Here is a 25,180-nt window from a genome sequence, read left to right on the forward strand (position 1 = left end):
TCAAAATGTGAGTTAGTCATGTCTTTTAAGTCTAGAAACATTTTAAAATTAGGGCTGTACTTATGGGCACTTAAAAAAGAGACATTATAAACTTCAAGTCACAATTCTTTTCCACTTGAAAATTTTTTTCAGATCAAATTTCTCTGCCTACCCTTACGTTGAACTGATATAATTTTGGACTATTTGATTTAACGGTAGAATTATATGAACCTTATGTTAATTAATCTATGGTATTTTATTGAGTCCATCTTTTTCCAACCATATATTTTGTTAAAAGTAAGATTAGAAATCTATGTTCTTATTGTGTTTTTTCTAAAGTAAAACAGAAAACATTATCATAGCATCTACTTTACCCCAGGGGAAAGATTTTATAATAAGAAATACAGCAAACATATTTTCAGTATGTTTCATATAGTGTAAAGGAAATGGAATTTCTTAAAGTTCAAGTATTTGCAACAAATTTAAAAAGAAACAAACTTTTGAAGAGAAATTTCTAGAAACTCTTGTCACAAGATTTACAGAAATCTTGTTAGAAGGCTGTATTGTAAGCCAGAGTAGGGAGGCCTTCTAACAGAAACTGTGAATTATTTTCATTTATCACACAGCTCTATGGAAAGCAATGACCTGACGAATAAATCATAGCACAGTTCAGTTAAGAGTATGTGACAGCAGGAGTCACAAAGAGGTAAATGAACTAAGGCAACTAAACAGGCAGAAAGCCCTGGATGGAGCACGAAGGGTATTCGTCTCAGCCATGACTTGTTACAGCTCAGAGGAATCAGACTGGCACAGTCTGATGTGTTAATGTTTTTCCTTTCAATGCATTTTTTTTACTGAGATATAATTGACATATAACATTGTGTAAGTTAAAGCATACAACATGTTGACTTGACACATTCATATATTCAGTGTGATCAGTACCATAGAGGTAGGTAACAGCTCTATCACATCACATAATTATCATTTATTTTTTGTGATTAGAACATTTAAGGTCTGGTCACTTAGCAACCTTGAATCATATAATACAGTATGGTGGTGTGTTAATTTTTGAGACAAAGAAACAAAGGTAAATCAAGTTTAAATTACCAGTCCCATATTACATAGCCAACGTCGATCAATTCAGAAGTAGTTATATCTCCTTACAGCCCTTCTCTCTTAACACATCACATATTTCTATTCATAAGATGTTTCCTGAGAAAAATGCCTGGAGCTGAGGTAGAAAAGATCCCAAACCCCATCAAATATGAAAGTAGAGACATACACAATTGTGTCAGCAGTTGCTTGTGATTCTGGGATTAGCGTGAACAAGAGGGCAGAAGCATAGTTAGCTGTAGAAAATATTTTGTAGTACAAGTCTCACTTCTGGGCCTCCTGCTTAAGTCTACTTCTTTTTCCAGTGTCAATCATAATTCCACATAGCCTCTATTTTCATAAAACACTATAAAAAGATAAATTATGTTATGTAATGACTTAAAGTATAATGTAAATTTTCCAAGTCAAGACTGAATTTTGTGAAAAAGTGCTGGTGTTTGACTGCTTAGGTTCAAATTTTAGCCCTAGTTTGAGCACACATGGGCAAGTTGTTTAATTTCTTCATGCCTCAGTTTCCCTAATTATCAAAAGGCAAAACTAACAGTATCTTACTGTTGTGAGGTGTATATAAGTAAAAATGCCTAAAGCCTTTAAACAGTGACTGACACACAGTGAACTCCATGCTTAAATTTTGGTCATTATTGTTATTTTATTACTAAACTTTAACAAAGGCATTCACCTCTAAATAACAATATGGACAATTTTTTTCCTTGAGTTTTTATGATATATTTAAAACATATAAACTATATGTGTTAGTATTTTACATTAAAATTTTTTTTTCTATTTCAATTCCCTCTATATTGTTTTAAAGTCTTTCCCCTTTCAAAGCTGACAATATTTCACCCCTGTTTCCTTATTCAATCTCATTTCTTTTTTATTCCTCTTCTTACTGTTTTCCAACCTGACTTAAAGAACCTGAAGGGAATTCCTTCACTCCTTGGATGAGTCTTATACCTAGTAAGGGAATATTAAGAAGGTAAAGAAGCCAGTACATCAGTAGATAAGCAAGAAAGTGGCTCTATACTCAAGCTATCCCTCCCCAGAAAATAATCTTATATGTTTATTTTTTCATATATTCATTTATTTATTCATTTAAGAAACATTTATTGAAATCTGTTCTGTGCCAGGTATTGTGTTGGGCATTCAACATACATTATATCTTAGCCCTCACAATAACACCATCTATCTATCTATTGTTAGCAGTACTATTATTATCAGTTAGCAGTACTATTATTATCAACTAGCAACGATTGTGCCTTAGATAAACCTTATTGTATATGATACTGCTACTGCACAAAGCTGGCAGTACTGTTTTTATCAATCTCAATTTATACATGAAGAAACTAAGATTCAGAAGTTTTAAGTAACTGATCCCAAATGGCAAGTGTTAGACACATCTTGCTGACTTTCTCTACAAATAAGTCAGTCAGATAATATTCATACAAAACTAGAGCAGGCCATCATTCACTCATTTATTCATATAAGCATTCATTTTTTTTTTTTCTACAAAAGGTAATTGTGTGCCCAGCTTTGTGCTAGGTATTAGGATAAAGTCTACTTTTAGGGAAAAATTCAGTGATACTTACCAGTGCTGATGCTTTATGTATGTTAACTAACCTACTTCTAGAATGGTCTGGCCAAGTTTTGGTCCAGAGGACTAAATAAAATTGTTCTGCTAACCTGGCTCAAGTGTATTATCCTGTACCATTTGGACCTGATTGCCAAGATTTGGTTATTCTTTTTGAATAACGCTCCTTGAATTGTTGCAAGCCTTTGATTAATTTTCAGAGTTCTGAAAAAGCTGACTTCGACAGCTTTTGCTATTGTTCTCATTGGTTTATTGAAATGCAGATTTTTAGGGTCCTTACTCCATCATTCCAGAATTCCCTCCCTCCTGTGGTTTTAAACTCACTTCTAGCATCGCATTCCTGTCTCATTCTTTGTGATCAAATTCATTGTCATCCTTCAGTGGCAGTAACTGAGTCTTGGCTGTGATTTGTTTTGCAATAGTTCAATATCTCCATTGCTGAGGTGGTGCTACCTAGTTTAATCCATCTTCTTAGAAATCATGTTGCTGAATCCCAGTATTGATCCCCACTCTCTGCTTAAAGACTATTTTAGAAAGGTGATCCCCTTGCTACTCTCTGTGTATACATCTGACATAGAACTTAGAAAGGGGATGAAGTCACTTCTAATATTCTTTTGTATTAGTCCTGGTATTAATCCTTGTGTATGGTGTAATTTATATAGAAAAGAAAGTCACCTTTCTCTCTCTGGGCCTTATTCTTTGGACTTAGATTTGCAGAGGAAAAGTTATCCTAGATGTAAGTGTTTAAAAGATGGTCCTTCCCATACGAAGACAAAAGTCCCAAGCTGAAGTTGAGAAAGCTATATTTTAAAACCAGCTGTCTTAGTTGGCTGCTACTCTGAGTTTATTTTCCTTTTATTTTAATAAATTTCTTAGTAAATTCCTGTGTAGAGATTTTAGCTTGGTCTACAGTGTACTAGGAGCATGTGAAGAAGGGTATTTTGATATCAAGGGAGTACCATAAGCCCTAAGGTCCATATGGTAGAGAAAACTACAATGAGTGAGAGACCTCCAAGAGAAAGGTTTATCTTTTTACAGGGTAAAAATAAGGTTAGAAGGGCCACTACACCTCAACATAGATAATTCCCTGAGTAACCTTGGAACATTGCAAGTTATATTAAGGAAACCTAGATTTTCCCTTACATAGATATTATATGCTAACTACCCATATCCCTGAACTTCTTGAGAGAAGTCCTCCATGAAGATCTAAGTACTTATATCCAGAAATCTGCCATGACCTCCCTCCCCAGCTGCAGGCTGGATTAGATTACCACCCCCCCTTGTCCCCCCACCTCACTCTGTACCTAACCACACCTACTCTATCAGCCTTTCCTTAATCCATGGATCTACAAGAGTTTTGACTTGCCTTGGAATTTCAATGTCTAGAACAGGACTTGGTGCTATTAGATGCTCAATAAATTGCTTGCGGAACTTTTATTTAACATTCTTCTTGCTAGTTCAGATTCCTTTTCATTACTCCCAAAAAGTCTGCCAAGCTGAGCTATTTGTTCCAGTAGAATTTTCTTACCCTTTGAAGTTCAACCCATCTGACTTTAAGAGTTACTATACTATCATCTAACTCTCTTTTCCCACTGGCATTTTATCTTGCCTCTGCTTTCCTGTAAAACACACTAGTGTAATTTTTCCTTTCTTTTACTAGCAAGGATCGTATTGGGGAATTTAGCTTCCTGAATTCATTTCCTCTTCATTCATTTCCTTCTACTTGCCTTCACTCCCTTTAATATGTTGAAACTATATGTATGTTGAAACTATACAGTAGGTATCACACACTTCTAGTCTCTAAATAAATAGTGTTTTCCTCATCTTCCATAATTCTAAACATTGTTTCACATTACTGATCTCACCTTCTTAAAGCTTCTTGCAAAACTCTTGAATTGCTACCTGCTTTGTGAGAGCTCCTTTTTCAGTGCCCTCCAGAATCTAGACCCTTCTCACTGGAGCATCCGTGACACTAATCCGCTATGAACGAAATACTGCTTACATCAGGTTAGAGGGCAGGTGTCCCTTTCCTGTGATTTACTCATCTGCAGATGGTTTGGATCCAGAAATACTTCTCTGTGTCTCAATGCAAATTCCATTCCTTACCAACCACACTGTGTCTGATTTGAGCCCTGTGTTGTTATTGTGTACAATATTGTTATTTTATACAGTGACCTTAATTCTGCTTGTGATCTCTGTCTGTATCAGAGGGCTGCACAAAAGCTCCACTCCTCCTGCTCGAACTCTGTGTGCTGCCTCCCCCAGCAGTGTGTACTGATGCTGGGGATTTCAGCCTCCGTTCTGCTGGGAGGACTCAGGAACCACACCCACCCTTTCCCTTTCCCTCTCCCTCTCCCTCCCTTTCTCCCATTCTTCTGACATGGTTTTCCCTTTTCTGTCTTCCCTCACTCCCCTTATCACTCACAAGTCTTAACATGACTTTCCCCGTTTTCTTCCTTAGATGGTACTCAGCCTCCCATCATTTTTCATTACCACAAACCACTTTAAAATTTATTTTCTTTGCTGCTTTCTCTTAAAACAGTACCTGACCCTGCAATATCATTCAATAAAAATCAGCTTCTATTACTATTTTATTTATACCCATTCCACACCCTGGGAATTTTCTCGGACATAATTGCCTGTGCTGTGTAGTCTAGCTCAAGTGATTTCTCCATCTCTCATAAAAATGTGTGTGTGTTGAGGGTGGAGGGATGGGGGAGTTGACTTAGAGCTTTTATAAGACCTCCAATTATTTGAGACTTGTGTAAAACTATTTACTGGCATGTCGAGATGACATATAAATTCCTGCCAAGGCTTCTTTGGTCTTTTTGTGCTCATCTTTTCGGTTCAATACACAGAGGCTACCTCTTTCACATATTTTTCCTACCCATTCCAAGCCATTGTGTTGTTTTCCTTTAGCCTCCTAAAAATGTTCCACCCATGTAGTCTCTTGCATGATTGTCACTTTTTTGTATGCCTTTGCCCCCAGTTTTATTAGGTCCCTTGAGAACCCACCCTACTTTATGGGCTGAGTGTGCACAGGCACGCACACACAAATACACACGTTCATGGTCACACACCCAAGAATGAAAAAATTTCCTTAAATCCAGAATAACTAGTCAGAATCTAAGACCTTAGCGCAAGTCAAACCAGAAGGGACAAACAAAGCACAAACTTACAACTGTATCATAATAAAACCTTGCACGTTCATAAAAAATTCTTCCAGCATAAGGACTGTTGAATTAAACTCTTTGATGGTAAAATTTATTCTAAATAAAACCTCACCTCCATGCTGTGCCCTTTCTACATAAGAATTGGAATGAACTATGCATATCCTGCACCTGTTGAGTTATACAGAAAACCTGCAGGAAACCAAGAGTATGAGTGCGTGTCATTAAATACAAAAGATTAGAATAAAAACCTTAGGTGGCTATGGTTTCTGGTGTTATTTTAACTCTCCATGCTCTTGTACATTGTATAACATTAGTGGGCAAAAACTCACATAATAAATTACTAGCCTTATGCTTAAAGTTCTTAGACAATGCATATTATGTGAACATCTATGGCTGTTCTGAGCATACAAAATGATTAAGCCAAACAGAAAGGTTATCATGTTGTGTTTATGAATTTTGATAACAGTGGCCTTGTGTTCTGCATGTCTGTGACGCTGAAGAGCAGATTTGGGTTCAGCCTTGTGGCAGCTCCTGCAGGGGCTAATCACGAGAGCTGCTGTGACTAAAACTACGTGGAAGTTGCAGCTGCCTGGGAGATGATTTTCATGAAAGCTGCCTGGCAGTGTCAACACAGAATCCAGACTGGATTTTACAAATGAAGCGTGGCACTTGCAAGGCACTCGGGCAGAGTATTCATAATTTTCTAATGGTGGGATTGCATCTTTTTACTTAGAATGGAAATAAAATCATTAAACAACTAGTGACATAAAATTCACCAAACTGGCTAACTGTGAACATTTCCATATTTCCTTCTAACTAATAATTAAAATATATATGGAGGTTTTGTCATTAAAATATACATGTCTTCAGCATTTGAAAATGAATTATAGCTATGGACAGAGATTAGAGTATAATCCTGAGTTGTGTTAAAGTAATGAAATTGTGAGTATCTTTCTTCTTTTTTCTATTACAGTTATTATGTTGTTTTATCGCAATGAGATAAATGTAAAAATTTTGGGAACAAATTTTGGTTCATTTAAGGACAAAGTTAATCTTGAGTTAAAATTATATTTATAGTACTATACTTTTATCCTTGGTTTCAAAAAGTAGCTCTATTTGCAGAAATTTTTCTAGTAAGATAACAGATATTTAGGGAAAAAACCCATGACTTTCAGGAAACCTCTGATATCAGAGTTTCTATGGCCATTAAGATATAGGTTTAATATATAGTATTATCTTCATTATTTCAGTGTTAGTCTACAGATTTCAGATGATAAAATGATCCTATAAGATGATATAATTCTTTGTTAAAATAAATTTAGTGCTTAGAAACTAGGCTGATAACATAAAAACAGGGAGTATTATTTTCCAAGGGAAATAAAGTGAAGAGGAGTCACATAAATGCTGTATTAAAATAATGGTATTTGGCTTCAGGCTAGAAGAAAATCCCCCTCCCCTCCATTGCTTTACCTCAATAAATACATTATTTCTTTAGTCACATGCACATTATATTTGATTTTTTAAAATATGTTAAAATTTATTTGAGAAATAATGAGGAAGTATCTTAATTCAAGACTATTTCCTGACACGTGTCTCCAAGTACCATCCTAGCCTATTAGACATTCCTCCTGTGCCCTTGAGACTGGCTCACAGGAGTCCATGATTGAGCCACATCTTTGACACACACCTTGTGCTCAATAAATATTAGTTTAGTAAATGAATTTTTCTAGTTTCTACTACTTCAACTGAAAGGATTCAACCTCTGAATCCTGTGCTCCAGAGTACAGAAAATCTGAATGTTTGGAAGATTTTGTACCAGTGGTAGATAAGAAACACACCTGAAAATTCATGATTGTTTACTAAAAAAATTTAGATTGTTGTTAAGAGCATACATGTATAATTGTCTCCTTTTAGATAAGTGCAATAAAATGCTTCTTGTTTTAGTTATTAAGGTCTAAACTGTTTTGTTTTGTTTTGTTTTTTTAACAACCAAAAGAAAAATGAAATCAAATCTCAGATCCAGGAACAGAAGAAGTTATTTTTTTGCTTGGGACCTTACCATCTTAGAACAAATGAGCACCTTCACAGTTTCTTCAGACACAGAACTGCACTGGTGTTTACCACAAAATCTTTCAAGGTAATATAAATCCTAGGGGAGACATAAATTTCTCAAAGAGGAAGAGAAAGAAATGGTACTGCTTGATAAGGTGAAGTTGCCAAAACGCTGTAGAACTTGCCTATCTCCATGAATGAGGTTGACCCCTTTGCTTGCAAAAGTCAAATGATAACTTCTTGATGCATGTCATTTGAATGTGTGTGCATAAGTAAATGTAAACACAAAAGGTTTTCAATTCAATTGCTGTTTAAGTCTCAATAGAATGCTAGTCATTTCAATCTGAGAATAATTTGTTTCTGCTTAATAATACTTGGTACATGGTAACCGCCCCCATCAGTGGATCTCTCCAGCTCCAGGAATTTACTTGTATTATTTAAACCAGGGTTTCCTAATTCAGGCTCCTATTCCAGTTTGCCCTTCTCACTAGTACCTTTGCTCTACATTTTATTCCTCCTGTTTCCCTTCTTAACATGCTGGGTTGGGTTCACTACTGATGCATAATTGTATAATCTGAAACAGAATTTTGGTTTCTGAAACAGAAATAAGATTTCATAGTTTAAAATCTCTCTACTCTCAGCTAAGCCTAAGGGAGTGAGTAATGTGAAAACGTCAGATACTATCACAGGGTCAGTTTGTGCTTAATCTCCTAAGATCTACCTGATACATGTACATGTGCATTTTCTACACATCCTGAAGACTGGCTCTGTATGAATATCCACACTTACAATTAATGTCCTTATATAGCATAGAGTTTCTGTATGTATCCCTTATATAAACACATATAAGGGACTTCCCTGGTGGTCCAGTGGCTAAGACTCCATGCTCCCAATGCAGGGGGCCCGGGTTCGATCCCTGGTCAGGGAACTAGATCCCACATGATGCAACTAAAGATCCTGCACAAGGCAACTAAGATCCCGTATGCTGCAACTAAGGCCCGGCACAGCCAAATAAATAAATATATATTTTAAAATACATACATACATACATATAAGAAGGTGAATAGACTTTTCATACCTATACTCAAATTATATTTTGAACTGTATGAAAAGAAGTCCTTTCCTAACCTGAGTGAACTCGTGCCAATTTTTTAGACATTTTAATTAGAAATCTTCCGTTAGGATTAGTAGTAACAAGAGCCTGTGGAATTTGTAGAAATAGATAGATGCCCAAGCCCCACCACTATGGATTCTAATTTAGTGTTGAAAAGGGCCAAACCATCTGTTTAGTTTTTAATGATCAAAAGTTATTAGTTATTACATAAATTATTAAGTTATTTAAATTTCAAAATCTATTAGATTTAGAAATATTGCTTTAAGTGTGATCTCCTAAGCGCATATTGATATGTCAAATTCTATATCTCAGGACTCATGGTGAAATAAATAGCAGTCACAAAATTCAAATGTTCTGCTGATATATCTCTTAACATTTTATTTAAAAGAAAAGCAATATGGAATATTACTCAGCCATAAGAAGAAACGAAATTGAGTTATTTGTAGTGAGGTGGACGGACCTAGAGTCTGTGATACAGAGTGAAGTAAGTCAGAAAGAGAAAAACAAATACCGTATGTTAACACATATATATGTAATCTAAAAAAAAAAAAAAAAAAATGGTTCTGAAGAACCTAGGGGCAGGACAGGAATAAAGACACAGATGTACAGAATGGACTTGAGGACACAGGGAGGGGGAAGGGTAAGCTGAGACGAAGTGAGAGAGTGGCATTGACATATATACACTACCAAATGTAAAATAGATAGCTAGTTGGAAGCAGCCACATAGCACAGGGAGATCAGCTCAGTGTTTTGTGACCACCTAGAAGGGTGGGATAGGTAGGGTGGGAGGGAGACGCAAGAGGGAGGAGATATGGGGATATATGTATATGTATAGCCGATTCACTTTGTTATAAAGCAGAAACTAACACACCATTGTAAAGCAATTATACTCCAATAAAGATGTTAAAAAAATAAATAAATAAATGAAATGCATATATATAAAAAGAAAAGCAATATCTCCCATATCTTTCTCTATAAACACCTTGGTAGAAGTTTTAATAATCAGTAATCAGATGAAAACTGAGTATCAAGAGGAGATGGGAATGGAGTTAAATAAGATGATGATGCATATTTGACAGTAGGTTAATTGGAAAATTTTCCATTTATGTAAACCTATATTCTGCTGATAACATTAACTTGTGTACATATGGAACAGCTGAAGGAAAGTTCTGCTGACTATAATATTCTAATTTCAAAAACAAATTGCTTTTCCATAAACCAGGTAACTAGCAATGATTGTCACTATTCTTGAACTTTAATAACTGAAAAGCCCCATAAGAACTTTATGTCACTAATTATGAGAGTGATGAATTCTTGCTTTTAAATATCAGCAAGTGTCTTTATTCCTGTCCTGCCCCTAGGTTCTTCAGAACCATTTTTTTTTGTTTAGATTCCTTATATATGTGTTAGCATACGGTATTTGTTTTTCTCTTTCTGACTTACTTCACTCTGTATGACAGACTCCAGGTCCATCCACCTCACTACAAATAACTCAATTTTGTTTCTTTTTATGGCTGAGTAATATTCTATTGTAGAGAATGGACTTGAGGACATGGGGAGGGGGGAAGGGTAAGCTGGGACGAAGTGAAAGAGTAGCATGGACTTATACACACTACCAAATGTAAAATAGATAGCTAGTGGGAAGCAGCCGCATAGCACAGGGAGATCAGCTTTGTGACCACCTAGAAGGGTGGGATAGGGAGGGTTGGAGGGAGACACAAGAGGGAGGGGATATGGGGATATATGTATACATATAGCTGATTCACGTTCTTATACAGCAGAAACTAGCACAACATCATAAAGCAATTATACTCCAATAAAGATGTTAAAAAAAACATAAAAATAAAAATAATAAATAAATAAATATCAGCAAGTGAATTTTTAAAATGACTAACACTGCAGATATGCAGTAATGTCCCCCATTCTCTATTTCTCTGTCTCTCTCATACACACACACACACACACACACACACGCACACACACATCACTACAGTTGGAAGCATTTTTTGAAAAAACAGGCTAACCATTTTATCTTAGGCATAATATATTTTTAAAATAATAAAACTGTAGTTGTTAGACAACATCACTTTGCTGATGTTTATACTACAATGTTTTAAGCAAAATTAAAATATTAACCCTCTGTTTCCTCAAAAATAGACAAATCTTAGAAACTTTACCAAATTTCTCAATTTAGTAAGGAGTGATGTACTGTATTTTATGTAGAATTATAGATATTGCTATGTAGATTATACATAAAACCTTCACAAACAGAATGGTGGAAAAATGGGATAAGAAAAAAAGGGGAAACTAGCCAAAATATAAAAAATGCATGAAAAAAATCAAATATACACTTAAGTGCCTTAAGTGAAAAAAAAAGTGGGCATCTCAATAAGGAATCCAAGAAAAGATGATTTTTTCAGAGACATATTTAGACAGGTAGGTAGGCAGTTGTCATGACATTGTTTGGAGGGAGGAAGTTATCCAAATAAACACCATGTAGTGGAGAAAAATGGCATTTTCAGACAATGCGTGGATTTAGATTCAGGAAATCCAGGTTACAATTCTGGTTCTTAAGAGGGCCAATGCTGAAATGGCAGAATAAAGACCTTCAAAAATCCATTCCTGCATGTGACTGGAGGAATGGAAAAATCTGGAAAAAATTTCAAAATCAACAAATTTTGAAATCAGCATTTTCAGAACTTTGGAAATCAGCTAAAGACCTGCAACAATCTAAAGTGTGTTTATTCAAGAAAAATGGCTGAATCTCAATACGAGCAGCAAGGTATGTTTACTGCCTTAATCTCATTCCTTGCCTCTCCAGCTCTGCAGTAGCCTTGAAAACTAACAGCGTGGCAGTCATAACTGCTGTGAAAACCAGCCACTTGGAAGCTACTGGATGAGACAAAATAGGATTGGAATGCCCCAAAACCTCCAGAGAATTGTCACTATTTGACCTGTCTGGCAGCTACTAAAAAGCTCTGTTCACAAGGGATGTCTTTATTTGATGTGATTTAGGCCCTGCTCTGTGAAACAGCCCATCCTCTGAACATTTGTCAAAAACAATTACAGCCATCTCTTTGTATTTGCAGGCGATTAATTCCAGGACCCACCATGGATACCAAAATTTGCAGATGCTCAAGTCTCATAGTATTGGTGGTTCCACATCCGTGGATTCAGCCAACCTCAGGTCATGTAGTACTTTATGTATTTATTGAAAAAAATTCACGTATAAGTGGACCTGGCAGTTCAAACCCATGTTGTTCAAGGATCAACTGTAGGCATCATAGCTGCCTAGGTAGCATTTCAAGTTGGGGCCAATAAGAGGCTGATCAAAAAAAGTAAAAGGGAAAACTGGGGAATGATATGTCATTTAAAAACTCCAACACATTCCTGGGAATCTAGAAAGCTGTATCCATGTGTAGGATCGTGCTCATGCTAAGGAAAGACTTGAGAATGTTCTAATCTCTGATCTCTAGTTGACCTTGAGGATCTACACAAGCAAAAAGTGAATACTAAGAGAGACTGATGGACTGTTTGACAGAGTATTTATGGTATGTCCCAATATAAACACAGCACCCCTCAGCAATATCTAGGAGATTCACTGGTTCAAAGCATTGAAGGAAATCTCTGTTCAATCATTAGTTGACCACTAACAGAAACAAGCAGAGACATCAGTAGCATATATGACAAAGAATACATACTCTACAGTATACGTTCAGGAAAGTAACCAAACAAACACAGCAAAAATAACAAACCCCAGGAACATTCTGATTTCCAGAGCTGGAATATTTTATTATTTAAAGTGTCCACTTTTAGCAAAAAATATGATCCATGCAAAGAGGAAAGTATGAACCATATACAGGAATAAAAGCAGTCAATAGATAATGCCTCTGAGGAATCCCAGATGTCGAACTTACTAAACAGAATTTAAATCAGCTATTTTAAACATTGTCCAGGAACTAAAGGAAATCATGTATGAAGAACAAAAGTAAAGTATGAGAAAGGTTTCTTACCAAATAGAAAATATCAATAAAAAGATTATAAAAAAGAATCAAATAGAATTCTGGAGTTGAAACTATAATAACTGAAATAAAAAATTCACTAGAGAATAACAATAGCAGATTTGAGCAGGCAGCATCAGTGTATTTGAAAATAGGTCAATTGAGGTTATCCATTTTAAGGAACTAGAAAAAAAAAGAATGAAGAAAAATGAACAGAGCTTCAGAGACCTATGGGACAGCATCAAGCATACCAACATACATTTAATGAAAGATCCTGAAGGAGAAGAGAGACAGAAGGAATATTTGAAAAAATACTGGCTGAAAATGGCCCAAATTTAATGGAAAACATTAATCTGTGCATCTAAGAAGATTAGTGAACACCAAGTAAGTTAAATTCAAAGAAATCTACATGTAAATATATCATAATCAAAACTTTGAAGGACAAGTACAAAGAGAGAACTTGGAAAGTAGCAGGAAAAAAAGTGACTCATCACATACAAAGGATTTTCAATAATATTGACAGCTGACTTCTCAGAAATCAAAGAGGCTAGAAGGCAGTGGGATGATGTACTAAAAGTGCTGAAAGATAAGACTGTCCATTCAAAAATTCTATATTCTGCAAAACTATTCTTCAAAAATTAGGGAGAAATTAAAACATTCCTAGATAAAAACTGAGAGTTTATTGCTAGCAGACATGCCCTGGAAGGGAGTTTTTCAGGCTGTAATGAAAGTAAACTAGATATTAATTTGAATGCGCACACAAAAAATTAAATGTAATGGTAAAGGGACTATACAGAAAAACATAAGAGATACTATAAATGTAGTTTTTGTTTGCAACTCTTTTATTCTACTATCTGATTTAAAATACAGTTGCCTAAAGCAATGTTTTTAAAACTGTGTTGATGGGCTTATAATGCATGAAGATGTAATTTGTGTGACAATAAATGTACAAAGAGGGAGGAGAGATGGAACTACATTGGAGCAATTTTTTATATCTTTGAAATTGACTCAATATTAATATGATTTAAATTATTTTCAATTAAGATGTAAATTGTAATCACCAGGGTACCCATTAAGAATATAACTCAAAAACAAATAGTAAAAGAAACAACTAGAGCATTAAAATATAAAATATAAAAATGAGACAATTTAAACCATCATACCAGTAAAAATTAGTTTAAAAATCCACCATAATTAACAATACTCTTAAATAATTACTATTTTGGTGTTTACTTTTCTAATCTTAAAACAGAAAGTTCACATATATTTGTACACACATATGTATCTTCATTTAACATGATATTGTAAACTTTTTTGGTCTCAAATTTGGATTTGAAATATATGGTGGGGAATTTTAAACTAATTTTTCTGTATATTGTAGAATCTGTACTTGTACACAAGTAACCTGATATGTTTTGTTATATATAATTAAAATATATATGGATTCACATGTTCATTTCTGTTAAACATGTGAAATATTTTAAAATAATTGATTATAATTTCATAATCAATTTGAAAGTTAAAATCAAATCCAGTCATAATTCTTTGCATACTCACATGGTATAAGGAGCTACCAGTAATATACATGCTAATACTTATCCTTTCTCTAAAAGATTTTTATTAATCTGAAAATAGTTTAAAGAATTCTTTAACCACAAAGGGTTATAAAGTGTTTTAATAAGCAAAAGTTGATAACATTTAAAATAAGTTAAGTGCCCCATTCAAATGCTTTTGGTTTGTGGGCACGTGCAAGTTTGCTCAGTGTTCCCTTCACATGGGGATTTGTGTGATGTTTGTTTTCACTAAGAAGGAGAAAATGGAAAAGCTATTTCAGAACCTGATTTGATTGCTTTGAAAACAAACAAAAAGTACCTTTTCCTTGTGGCTTTGGGCTAATTGCTCTTCCCTTCAAACCTCTGTTTTCTTGGTGTGTGGGTTTTTTCCCCATTTATCTATTTTCAGGTAGATTTAATGGCTTATGGGAAAAACTTTAATTTACTTCTTCCTTTTGGAAAAGGTTTTCTTCTGTATCTTTTCTTGCCTTACTCTGTAAAGTCTCATTTTAGCCTTAGCATGTTAAGGAATTAATGCATGTGACAGGTTTTTTTCTGATATTTTTCAACTTTTAAGAGGTTGTGCATAATGATCTGATCCCAGAAATGATATATCCTCATTTCAATTCTGCCTCTGAGCAAAACTATATTATCTCCAGAGAGCCATGATATAACCTTATCCACCTATCAATCGCCTTACCTATACAGTAGAAAGGGAGAGAAGCCCATTTTAGATGAAGGCACTTTGAGTTAAAAAAAAAATAGGAAATTTACATAATTAATATTAATGATGTGAAAATCTAACGTAGATACGCTCATACCCTCAGTAACTGCTGACTAACCTTAACTTCAAAACTTGCTCTTGAAATCTCTGTACCCAAGTGATTTCTTATGTGTTATTTTCTTACACAAAAATAATAGCTACTGTTAATTGAACACTTACCATGTACCAAGCACTATTCTAGGCTCTTGGTATGTGTCACTTCATTCAATAATCATAACAGCCTGTTAAGTAGATACTATTATTATTGCAGAGGATTCTGAGGTAGAGAGGGGTTGAATAACCTGCCCCAGGATTTGACTTTCAGTAACGTATAGTACAACCTGAAATTTTAACCTCTGTCCATTGTTAACTATGAAAAAGTTATCGACAGGAGAATTTCATTTAGGATCAAAACTAGCTAATGTCTTTCCTACTGCACAAAATATAGACACATGTGGGGTTATAAATAAAAGTAAAGATGTCAGAGATCCTCCAATGATTAAAGCTCTATTCACCATAAAGTAGCAAGTTGGGGCAAGATTTGGAGGTAGACATTTGTCAAACATATTTTTGAGGCTGGTTTATCTAAAATGGATGCCAGATATTTATATCTGAATTTTTAAAAGTATTTTCTTGTTGATTCAACAAAATGCAAGGTAATCTAGTCTTAAACAAAAAAGTAATGTTTTTAAAGACCTCAAGAAAATACTAGTAGTAGCATTCACTTTCATATTTCTTATTAAAGAATGAAAATTATGGTTCTTTCATATATACACTAAATTAATATTTGTGGTTGGGTCAGAGACCTTTCTGACTAAAGCATTAATTTATGGGTTTAGAATAAATTTATAATTTTTCTAAAGTCTTTGAATGAAAACAATAACAAAAAGCAAAACCATATACATTTGAGCTTAACATTAAAATTTTTTTAAAATAAGTTTATTAATTTTTAAATTAATTAATTAAGTTATTTATTTGTGGCTGCATTGGGTCTTTGTTGCTGTGTGCGGGCTTTCTCTAGTTGCGGTGAGCGGGGGCTACTCTTCGTTACGGTGCGTGTTCTTCTCATTGCGGTGGCTTCTCTTGTTGCAGAGAAGCTTCAGGAGTTGTGGCTCACGGGCTCTAGAGCGCAGGGTCAGTAGTTGTGGCACACGGGCTTAGTTGCTCAGCGGCATGTGGGATCTTCCCAGACCAGGGCTCGAACCCAGGCCCCCTGCATTGGCAGGCAGGTTCTTAACCACTGCGCCACCAGGGAAGCCCTAAAAATGTTAATGTTTAATGTCTTAACATCTAAAAAAATTTTTTTTTAATGTACTTTTATGTTATGCACATATTTTATGCCAGGTGCTCCTCTATGTGTTCCACAAATGTTACTTCATTTCATCTTTCTACCTACTGTGTGCTGTGACTATTGTGATGTAAATTTTACAGATTAAGAAACTCAGAAACGTTAAACAGCTTGCCCAAAGTTATACAGTTGAGATGTGGCAGACATAGTAAATAAAACTTCAGGTCTGATTTCTAAACTCGTGATTATACCACTATCCTATACTGTGTATCTTGGGCTTTTAAAATTGACACCAGTTCTCTCTCTCTCCGTCCCTCTCTCTCTCTCTCCCTCTCTCACACACACACACACACACACACACAAAGTAAAAAAATCCAAGTCTCTAAATATGTCTAACATTTTATCGATGGGTCAGATCATCCAGGGGAATTATTGTAAGGATTAGCTAATGTATGTTTTATGGAAAATTATATTACTCTATAGTCTGAGTATATACATATACATATACATACACACACACACACATACACATTCACACATTGTGAGAGGTGGGGGCCCTACATGTAAGCTTGAATTATCTATTTAGTTATACTCCTAAAATCAGCCCATATATTTCATGATGAGTATTCAGGTTTTTTATTACTAAAATTATTTCCAGTAGCTTTCTTTGCATTAATTGGTAGTGAAGTTTTAGTCATGGTTAACAATGAAGAAGCATTTATTCCTTTTCAAATAGAGTTGGATAAATGTAATTTTAAATTAAAAGCTTGAGATTCTGAAATGAATAACTATTATTTTTTTCACCATGCACCATTCTGAGAAGATACTCATTAACCATTTCAGTTAGAAAAAACAGTGACCCTACCTTGAAAGCACCTACCACTGGAATTTTATTTTTCTTCTGTGTACAGGCATACCTCAGAGATATTGTGGGTTCAGTTCCAGACCACCACAATAAAGCATCTATCACAATAAAGCAAGTCACATGAATTTTTTGGTTTTCAATGCATATGAAAGTTATGTTTACACTATACTGCAGTCTATTAAGGGTGCAATAGCATTATGTCTAAAAAACCAATGTAGACACCTTAATTTTGAAATACTTTGGGGACTTCCCTGCTGGTGCAGTGGTTAAGAATCCGCCTGCCAATGCAGGGGACATGGGTTCAATCCCTGGTCCTGGAAGATCCCACATGCCGCGGAGCAACTAAGCCCGTGCGCCACAACTACTGAGCCTGCACTCTAGAGCCCGCGAGCCACAACTACTGAGTCCGTGTGCCACAACTACTGAAGTCTGCATGCCTAGAGTCTGTGCTCCACAACAAGAGAAGCCACCTCAATGAGAAGCCCGCGCACCGTAAGGAAGAGCAGCCCCCGCTCGCCGCAACTAGAGAAAGCCCATGTGCAGCAACGAAGACCCAACGCAGCCAAAAAAATAAATTAATTAATTAATAAAAAGATAAAATAAAATACTTTATTGCTAAAAAATGCTAACCATCATCTGAGCTTTCAGCTAGTCATAATCTTTATGCTAGTGGGGGTCTTGCCTTGATGTTGATGTTGCTGACTGACCAGGCTGGTAGTTGCAGAAGGCTGGGGCAGCTGTGGCAGTTTCTTAAAATAAGATAGCAATGCAGTTTGCCACAATGACTGACTCTGTCTTTCACAAACAATTTCTCTGGGCATACAATGCTGTGTGATAACATTTTACCCATAGTAGAAATTCTTTCAGAATTGGAATCAATCCTCTCAAAACCTGCCACTGCTTTATCAACTAAGTTTACGTAATATTCTAAATCCTGTGTTGTCATTTCAACAGTCTTCACAGCATCTTCACCAGGAGTAGATTTCATCTCAAGAAACCACATTCTTTGCTCACTCATAAGGAGCAGCTCCTCATCCATTAAAGTTTTTAAAATTATTATTATTTTTATTTTTATACAATTTTTAAAGGATATATTCCATTTACCAAATACTCCACTGCAGAATATTGGCTCTATTTCCCATGTTGTATAATACATCCTTGTAAAGTTTTATCATGGGATTGCAGCAACTCAGTCACATCTTCAGGCTCCACTTCTAATTCTAGTTCTCTTGCTATATCTACCACATCTGCAGTTACTTCCTCCGCTGAAGTCTTGAACCTCTCCAAGTCATCCATAATGGTTGGAATCAACTTCTTCCAGACTCCCGTGAATGTTGATATTTTGACCTCTTCCCATGAATCATGAATGTTCTTAATGGTGTCTAGAATGGCGAATCCTTTCCAGAAGGTTTTCAATTGCCTTTGCCAATATCCATCAAACTAATTACTGTCTATAGCAGCTATAGCCTTACAAAATGTATTTCTTAAAGAATAAGACTTGAAAGTTGAAATTACTCCTTGATCCATGGCCTGCAGAATGGATGCCATGTTTGCAGGCATGAAAACAACAGTAATCTAGTTGGAACCTCTCCATCAGAGCTCTTGGGTGACGAGGTGCACTCTCAGTGAGCAGTAATAGGTTGAAAGAAATCTTTTCTGAGCAGTCTCAACACCAAGCTTAAAATATTCAGTAAACCACATTCTAAACAGATGTGCTGTCATCCAGGCTGTGTCATTCCACTGGTAGGGCACAGGCAGAGTAGATTTAGAAGAATTCTAAGCGGCCCTAGGATTTTCAAAATAGTAAAGGACCATTAGCTTCTTTAAAGTCACCAGCTGCATTAGCCCCTAATAAGAGAGTCAGCCAGTTCCTTTGAAGCTTTGAAGTCAGGCATTGATTTCTCTTCTCTAGCTATGAAATTCTTAGATGGCATCTTCTTGCAATACAAGGCTCTCTTGTCTAAGTTGAAAACCCGTTGTTTAGTGTAGCCGCCTTCATTAATTATCTTAGCTAGATCTTCTGGACAACTTGATGCAGCTTCTACATCAGCACTTGTTGCTTCACCTGACACTTTGATGTTGTGGAGACAGCTTCTTTCCTTAACCTCTTGAACCAAGCTCTGCTAGCTTCAAACTTTTCTTCTGAAGCTTCCTCCCCTCCCCCAGCCTTCATAAAATTGAAGAGAGTTAGGGTCTTGCTCTGGATTAGGCTTTGGCTTAAGGGAGTGTTGTGGCTGGTTTGATCTTCTATCCAGAACAGTAAACCTTTCTCCATATCAGCAATAACACTCTTTCATTTTCTTATCATCCATGGGTTCACTGGATTAGTACTTTTAATTTTCTTTAAGAACTTTTCCTTTGCATTCACAATTTGGCTAACTGCTGGGCACACGAGGCCCAGCTTTCAACCTGTCCTGGCTTTCCACAAGCCTTCTTCACTAAGCTTAATCATTTCTAGCTTTTTTTTTTTATTAAAGGGGTTGCATTTATTCTATGAAATTTTATTTTATTTAATTTTTTTGGCCACAACGCATGGCTCATGGGATCATGGGATTAGTTCCCTGACCAGGGATTGAACCTGGATCCTCAGGAATGAGAGCACGGAGTCCTAACCACTGGACGGCCAGGGAGTTCCTGTTTCTAGCTTTTGATTTAAAGGGAAAGATGTGTGACTCTTCCTTTCACTTGAACACTTAGAGGCTATAGTAGGGTTATTAATTCGCCTAATTTCAGTATTGTTGTGTCTCAGGGGAAAGGGAGGTTCAAGGAGAAGGGGAGAGACTGGGGAACAGCCTGTGAGTGGAACAGTCAGAACACACACAGCATATATAAAGTTCTCCATCTTATATGGGTGCAGTTTGTGGCATCAAAACAATTGCAGTAGTAATATCAAAGATCACTGATCACCATGACAAATATAATAATAATGACAAATTTTGCAATTTTGCAAGATTTACCAGTATGTAACACAGAGACATGGACTGATTAAATGCTGTTGGAAAAATGGCACCAATAGACTTGGTTGATGCCGGGTTACCACAAACCTTCAATCTGTAAAAAACAAAATATCTGTGCAGAGCAATAAAGCGAAGCACAATAAAACAAGGTACACCTATACTCAGGGTTGCAGTGGAAGATTTTAATACTTAAATAAATTATACATAAAATATACATGATGATCAGCCACTTATCGTGGCAATGAGAAACCAAGAACTAACAATTTTTAATCACATTTCATAACTAGAAGTTAATTTCATACACATTATCTTTAAGAATCTTAAGTTAGATAGGCAGGTATTATATATTCCCCATATTTTTGAATAAAGATAAAAGAATCAATATTCATAGAGCATTGTGATTGCTGATAATTAACTGGGTAACTTTAAGAAAATAATAATTCTTCTGCACCTCAGTTTTTTAACCTACAGAACAGGGCTGCTGATATACACTTGTCTTACTTCAAGGGGTTTCTACTAGAACCAAGATAAGGCAGGAGAAAAGTAACTGCATACTGCAAAGAGTTTTCCTTTGCCTCCGTTTTCTCATGTGTACAACATGAGCTAATGTTAAGGCCATAAAGTATCATGAAAATTCTTTCTGTAACAAAAAATTCCATTATGTAAGTGTGAGATATTATTGGTCGCGCATGCCCAGGTTTTCAACCTAATTTATCAAGACTTTAGGTTATTAGTGTTAATATTTTTCTTCCTCTCAACATTCATATTGTACAATTAAGATTTTTAAGACATTCTACTTCTGTTTTCCTGACCTGGATTCACTCAAGTTTAAGTTTGTAATGCATTCCTCTTCTTCCTTCTTACCCTTAAGGGGATTAAGAGACTTGCCAGGTCTATCAGGGTTTTAAGGGGAAGCATAACAAAAGAACAGCAGAGCACTTACTTTTGAGGATAAACAGTCTCTTCCATGTAAAGCCTAATAAGTGTTAGTCCAAAAATGGGATATTAACCAATACCTATTGGTGTTATAGAAAGACTTGATGCCTCACTTTAAATGCATTACTAGTAGGCTACTATTTTATAAGTCTAGCAATTGAAACCCCTTTGAAGATACAATATCATTACACCATAACCCCATAACCATATCATTTACAAAGGCTTGGGTCATCATTTACTACAAATGGTTTTAATCAAAGGAAAACCCTTAGAGGAACAGAACTGGCTGGTATTTTGTGTAATGCAATAGCTCCCCCATCTTACAGACTGAAGAATATAGACTGGAATTCTTCTTTTGATAAATAATATTAATGACATCTACATTTTATTTTGTTAATTCTATTTTCTTTCCTTAACTCTTTCAAAGAAGAGAAACCTTATCATTGATATAACTGTTCCAAAAGTATTCATTATTTCTACATGATCTTTGAGAAAATAAAATCCTTACAGGACACTGAAAATATCTCAGTGACTATGATATTTAAAAGTCATCGCGTAAAGATTAATAAATATCATGGATATCTTATGTCCTTTTAACATGTTCTAGGAAAATATAATTTTATCTTCTTATATGCTTAAAAGTGATGTTTGTACTTGAAAAGTCATTTTTAAAGGTTTCTTACATTTTGATAACTTAATAACAATATTCAGGTTTTCTCTCCAAATTAGTTTGACTCAATACTTAAACAAATATTTATTCAATATTTTCAGTCTTGCAAAATAGCTGAAGAAATTACTAAGTAACTTACTTCAGGTATCCTTAATAATGATTACATAGATAATTCAATTAAAAATCCTAAAAATTACTTACTTAAGACAACTCAGGTAAAAGGATTTTCTTTCTGAAATTCATAAAAAATTGCATCTACATATATAAAATTAATATATGTAAATTATTTTATATAATATATGAATTAAAATGTTCAACTTTCAAAGTTTTATCAGGCCCTATATACTGTAGAATTCTATATTTAGCAATATGAAACAAACACAAATTTTATGAGAGCCAGAAAAAAAAAAAAGCTCACCATATAAAATAACTCATAATAATGAATAGAATAAAAGAGAATTGCAGGTGCTTTTCATTTTATAAAGTAGGTATTCAACAGCCTACTAAATGTAAAGCAGATTTTTAAAAAAAATCAACATCAAGGACATGATTCCATTTGGGGAAAATCACTCCCCCACCCCCATAGACACCACCACCCAGATTTCTTGAGACCATTTGGCAGAAAATATACGGGTTACAGCAATTGAATATTTAATAATGGAGCCATGTGAGGACACTTTTAGAACCCTGTAGCCAGTTGTATGCTGTGGCCAGTTTATTGGCTAGCTGAAGCTAAGTGTGTGTATCTCTTCCCAAATCCGTGGTCACTGATCTCATATGGTAGCTTGAAATCAAGCTTGAATCACTTAAACCAAAGATTGATAAAGATTGTGTATCAGACCTTTTCTCCTCCTTTCCCCAAATCTTCCTTGGTTGTTAAACATTTACCAGCACACTTCAGCCAGCAGTAATTCCAAACCTATAAACTATTTTTCGGCATCAAAATTTCCTTTTTTTGCTGTGCACTCTGTGAAACATTTCCCAAATTCCTGAAATTTCTCATACTGTTAATTCTCTGGGTCTGTGATGCAAGTACAGCATATAGAACTTCATTTTTTTTTTAAAGAGGTTGGAAATCTGATCAGGGTGCCAGCATGGTCAGGTTCTGGTGAAGACTCTTCCTGGATTGCAGATAGCTACCTTCTCACTATGTCCTCACATGGCTGAGACAGACCTCTGTGGTTTCTTCCTCTTATAAGGCCACCAGTTGCTTTCCAGCTTCTAGAGATTGCATTCCTTGGCTTGTGGTCCCTTTCCATCTTCAAAGCTATCAGTGTTGCATCTCTTTGACCCTTCTTCCATGGACATATCTCCTTCTCTAGAACATCTGTTTTTGCTTGTATACTCATACTGTCTAAATTGTTACAGAACTACATTTGGTAAATGAGAACCATTATCTAATACATGAATTTTAATCTGAAAATTCCATGATTTGTCATCTTCCATGAAATTAAATGTTGCCACACATAATTGATTCCATAGATTCTGCAATCTTGTGAAATTAGTTCTCAAGAGAAAGTAAGAAAAATTTAAAATTAATGTAATAACTAGTTAATAAGTTAATACAGTTGTTAAAGCTACAACTTTATTTTTGATGCAAATATACATTTGTGAATATACACAGAATATTAGAATTTTTTGAATACTTCAAGCATTTTTGTTAAACATCAACAACTAATGTAAGCTAAAGGCACAAGTACAATTAGAATGGAGAAAAGAGAGAACTCAAAGAAAATAAAATTAAATAAAATACAGGTTTATTAAAGTGCCTTTCTTGTGTTTTTTAATTCAAATATGCAGTGAAGTAATAGATGGACTTTAGTATTTATATAAAATGTGTTTTGTCATTTAAACAGAATTAATAAAAACTGTTTAATATTTAAATAAAATTAACATAAAATTGGAATATCTGCTTTGCATCTATAATAGTTATTATAGATAAATAACCACCTTAAACAGTGGTTCTCGAAAGACAAGGAGCACAGAATCACCCAGAAGTCTTGTTAAAAGATTCCTGGGCCCCAGCCCAGAGTTTCTGTTTCAGTAGATCTGGGACTGATCTGAGAATTTGCATTTCTAACAAGATGCTGGTCCAGGGACCACACTATGAGAAGTACTGCTCTAAAAGTGAAAGTCTTCTAAATACTGACTTTGTCAAGGCTAACCACACTGACATGGACAAATTACTCAGATCTTTGAAAAATGAATTGAGCTGTTATCTATTTAATAAACCATAGCACCTTTGCTTTTAGAAATATAATAAAAATAGTTTTGAGGTTATTATCCATAATTTTAGGTTTCTTCATAACGTATTATTTTGGGAAAATCAACATTTTTCTGTGTGCTTTTAGAAGAAAAACTTTTACCTATCCAAATTCTCATAAAAGTTGTGATAATTGGTGACAGAAAAACTAAGGTGTCTTTGAACAGTTTTAGTTTTTCTGATTTTTTTTTGTTGTTTAAGTAAAATTTTATGTTGTCTTTGGTCATTTGTTTAGTTTTTTAAAATATCTAAATGCTGGAGAGGGTGTGGAGAAAAGGGAACCCTCTTGCACTGTTGGTGGGAATGTAAATTGATACAGCCACTATGGAGAACAGTATGGAGGGTCCTTAAAAAACTAAAAATAGAACTACCATATGACCCAGCAATCCCAATACTGGGCATATACCCTGAGAAAACCATAATTCAAAAAGAGACATGTACCACAATGTTCATTGCAGCTCTATTTACAATAGCCAGGGCATGGAAGCAACCTAAGTGTCCATTGACAGATGAATGGATAAAGAAGATATGGCACATATATACAATGGAATATTACTCAGCCATAAAAAGAAACAAAATTGAGTTATTTGTAGTGATGTGGATGGACCTAGAGTCTGTCATACAGAGTAAAGTAAGTCAGAAAGAGAAAAACAAATACCGTATGCTAACACATATATATGGAATCTAAAAAAAAAAAAAGGTTCTGAAGAACCTAGGGACAGGACAGGAATAAAGATGTAGACGTAGAGAATGGACTTGAGGACACGGGGAGGGGGAAGGGTAAGCTGGGACAAAGTGAGAGTGGCATGGACATATATACACTACCAAATGTAAAATAGCTAGCTAGTGGAAAGCAGCCACATAG

This window comes from Eubalaena glacialis, chromosome 2 (assembly GCF_028564815.1).
Source record: "Eubalaena glacialis isolate mEubGla1 chromosome 2, mEubGla1.1.hap2.+ XY, whole genome shotgun sequence".
NCBI classification, from domain to species: Eukaryota; Metazoa; Chordata; class Mammalia; order Artiodactyla; family Balaenidae; genus Eubalaena; species Eubalaena glacialis.